This window comes from Rattus norvegicus, chromosome 6 (genome assembly GCF_036323735.1).
Source record: "Rattus norvegicus strain BN/NHsdMcwi chromosome 6, GRCr8, whole genome shotgun sequence".
Classification (NCBI taxonomy): Eukaryota; Metazoa; Chordata; class Mammalia; order Rodentia; family Muridae; genus Rattus; species Rattus norvegicus.
In genome coordinates, this window is record NC_086024.1 from 64,089,767 (window position 1) to 64,094,036 (window position 4,270).

A 4,270-nucleotide genomic window follows, 5' to 3' on the forward strand; every position below is an offset into this window, starting at 1 on the left:
ATAAGGAGGAGCTCATTAATTAGTAGAGATCTATTGATCGACTTTCTCCTGTACTGGCTGTTACAATGTGTTTCTGGTTTTGGACTCCCAAAGCTTGCCATTTAGTGACAACAATGTGCGAAATTCATGTTGGTTGTGGTTCAGTTGGAGGACCACTTAGAGAAGTCAGACAGGATCCCAGAACTCTGTGGTGCCGAGGTTGCAGAGCCGAGGGGACTATAGAAAAGCTTTCAGCAGGCTCATTTGTGTGGCCTGAATGGCTCACTGGGAGCAATACAGCTGGTGACAGACATCCAGGGCTGGCTCAGGTTAATGAATTGTGCTTTGTTATCCTGGGGGAGTTTCCACCCCTGGGAAAACTGCCTTCCCTCTGTTCCCCTAACTGCACCCCTGGCTGCTTGACATATTGTTCCCCTTTGTTTTCTCATGCTCCGGAGTTGGAGTGAGGAGAGGCAGATTCATTTATCGTTTAGTTGAGGCAGAATGACTGCAGTTCCACAAACAAATTGGACTTCAGTTAGGCGGGCTCTGTCATAAATAAACTCGGGAGAGAAGGGCTTTCCTCTTGGAGCTGGTGTGCTTCAGCTGTGTGAAAACCGGAGTCTAAAAGGGCCTGATTGATTGCTGCTCTGGCTGACAGCAGAGCACACACACTCCTGTCCCTGCTCCCCTCTCCTCTCTGTCTCTGCTCCCCTAAAGCACATTCAGCAAAACTTTATGGTACAGGAAACCAATATTCTATTTTCTGAATTATTCTTTTCATTTTAGGCTCCATTTAAAAAAATATCAGCTCTATGATACATCCCTCTCAGTGAATAATTCTTCATGATCTGGAAAGAAAACTATTTTATAGATTGGTTAGGGGCATTTTCCATGGCTGGGTCAGGTGAATCATCATTTTCACATGTAATGTTTTGGACATTTTAAAATTTAACAACATGTTTTTGCTAGAGGCTGCGGCTATTTTAGCAATACCTTTTCAGTGACTGTAAAATGCATTTTTCCCATTAAAGTGTATTTACTTCATTTTGTTTCGTGTGATTCAGTTTTATAAATCATCTAGAGACCTAGAAAATCTGTTATTTCCCGCCTCGGTAGGAAAGTATATGCTTTATACTTTACGAGTACTAAGTACATCGTTGACACTTATGGAAAAGAAACAAACGTTAAACCACCATGTCTGGATCAGCCCAGGCCACTTAACTGCACATGCTGTTAGGAGTGCAGTCAGTTACTCAGTATCAGTAAACATAATTTGAGGTGGAAGTTTCTCACCAAGTAGGTCAGATTGGTTTTGTTTTAATTAATTAAGTTAATTTTTATTAATTAAACAGTGTCTCCTTACATAGCCCTGGCTGTCTTGGAGCTCACGTTTTAGACAAGACTAACATCAAACTCATAGAGAGAGCTGCCTGCCTATCCCTTTTGAGTTCTAAGATCAAAGACATGCTCTGTAATACCCGGCCTTAGTTTTAATATTTTAAAAGATTTTAAATTTTTCTGGCAGACATTTTGGCCATGACATGTGTCTTTAAATTGAGATAAACTTGTATTCCTTTTGCTTTCTGTGAGTTTTTAGAACTTTGAGTTGTTAAAGGGCACCTCCAAATCACACAGCTGAGCTTTAGGGCCAGAGTTTACAAGTACATCAGTGTATAGTTACAGAGCAAAATATGAACAAAAAGTACAATCCAGGTATGGAAACATGTTTTCTGAGAGTGTGTCAAGGAACAGCGGTCCTAGACTTCACTGTGTCCAGGGTGCTCATTAATTCTTACTGTACTGCGTTTTGAAGGCCCGTGGTATTTGTAACAGTCGTCTTTTTAAGACATGCAGCCTCATTAGGTCTGTTGTCTAAGGTGTTGTTAGTAAACAGGACATCGTGGCAGATTCAGGGTTTGGAATGAAAATGATAGTGTTTAATTTTTCTACTATCAGACTGCTATGCTTCATGGAGGAGTTTAACAAAGGTAATTGGACAGACAACCAGTAAAAATTAGGTCAATAGCCCAGACCCACGAACATTTGCCTTTATAGCAGTCTTGACAGTAACACAAATCTGTTCAAAGAAAATGGAACTATCCCTGACAGGAAATAATGAGAGTGTCATACACACAACACATGGTCCGTGCTTTCCTTTAATTACCATAGGAGAGCAAAGTCAGCTTCTGCAGCTGGGCCTCCTTCAATTTACTTGCCTTGACTAATCTCACACCTAGAGGCTTTGCAACATTACAGACAACAGGTGTGAATATGTAACTAGTAATTGACTGGCGTGTCCGTCCCCCCAAAACTTGGCTATGCTGTAAACATTTGTAACACTAATAGAGAACCTCTTTTTCTCATGTGCAAACTGCTTTCCAGTTCCCTGCTTAGAGTGTACATTTGAATGCAATCACAATCCTAGGCAAGTCCAGGTATCTAATTACTCTTCTGGATTGGGTTTGGAAGGAACAGTGAGCTTCAGTGACTTTAAGGGTAGTTGGCAAGTAGCCATGTGTTAAAGCCCAGCATGACATTGATTTTTGACAAGAAGAAGTGGAAACATGGCAGTAACTCTGTATCCTGAAGGAAACATTCTATATTATTGATAAGCTGTGTTTCCCTAAAGCTGCTATCAGAACTTTATTGGAGTTGCATTTATTAATCTCTGTATACTACATACTCTTTACTGAGACACCGATTAATGTAAATAAAAAATAAGGTGGTAATTTGAAACTGTTACCTTAGTAACTATTCTTCTGCTCATCCTTAGGACAAAGGTGTAATATATTATAGATATGGCCTTTCCTTTAAAAAAAGTAGAAATGACAAAATATTACTTAATTACATTTAGAAAAAATTCTTGTGCTTATTACTCACTTTGCAGATTAAATAGACTATCAAGACAAAATCAGCTGATTTGGCTCATTTCCCTCCCCTATTTTCTCTAGCGATTAAAGCTCTCATCCAACTTGTAAAATTGATAGGACTTGGAAGGAAAACATGAGCTGTTAAGAAAATCTTGGGGAAGATTACATAACCTGGACTTCAAAGATGATCATGAGGCTGAGAAATTGCAGAAAGACCTGGTCTTTCGTGATATTCTGCAGTCTTGCTTCCTCTGTGTTTCATTCTGGATTTTTGCAAATAGGATTATTTGATCAGGAAAGTTATAAAGGTTGTATATTTTAGGGCTGGAGAGATGGCTCAGCTGTTAAGGACACTGACTGTTCTTCCAGAGGTCCTGAGTTCAATTCCCAGCACCTACCTAGTGGCTCACAATCGTCTATAATAAGATCTGATGCCTTCTTCTGGTGTGTCTAAAGACAGAGACAGTGTACTCACATATGTAAATGAATCTTAAAAATAAAGTTTGCATGATTTATCTTATCATTATCAGTGAAAGAATTAGATTAAAATGTATTGAATGTTTGTGGAAATAACCCTGGAAAGTGATCTAGTTTTTAATTTACCCATTACACTTTGTTGAAACGAATGTCCAGTAGAATGAATATCAGTTTCTAGATCTGACCAGTTTCACTCTTAACATGTAACATTCATGTAATGAAAATAGTGAGAGATGTGAGTTCAGGCAGAGTCCGTCCAATTCACTGACAGTTGTAGCTTAGAGAACAAATTGATCTTTGGATAATGTTGACCACAGTTGTAATTTGAGGCAGTCATTAAAGTGGTCTCATGACAAAAACAGGAAATTAGTCAACATTTATACATCAGGAAGGTTATGTTACAGTGAACACAGCAACTCCATCAGACTGAGACAGAAACACGGGCAGGGCTGTTACTTTGAACATTGCAACGGTAGTGCGAGTTTTCATCCTCAGGTAGCTGAGGGCATCTTGATCTTTATATTTTGACACCCCAGGAATAGTCTACAGTTATGACAATCACGGTTATGACCTTCATCCTATTCACTCTAGTTTTCAGAACGACACTGAAATACAGTGTTGTCATGATTTTTTCCTAGTTGTGAAAATTATTGTTCAGGACCTTTTGAAGGCCACAAGTGACTTTTCACAGTCAGCTGCCCTATACTCTGCTAGAATTATTTAAAATGTTAAAAGCATTTTCCCTTTCTACTTTGGGTCAGCCTTCAGTTTGGTTTGTGCCTGGCAGTCTATTTCCACACTTGCACATGTGGCTTTCTAATAGATCTTTATTATTCTAAAACGTTTCTTAGATATTATTTGGGTAGGAAGAATAATGGAATAGAGTCTTATAATTCCTTCTGTTGACTCACCTTAGAATCTCCGCCTCTTTATTACACCAG

At 39.0% G+C, this 4,270-nt stretch overlaps 1 protein-coding gene across 10 annotated transcripts in view; it reads left to right on the forward strand.

The window, feature by feature from the left end:
* Immp2l (inner mitochondrial membrane peptidase subunit 2) overlaps nt 1-4,270 on the forward strand; it is an 899,718-nt gene that overhangs the window by 292,578 nt on the left and 602,870 nt on the right. The gene's annotated exons all lie outside the window — the stretch shown is intronic.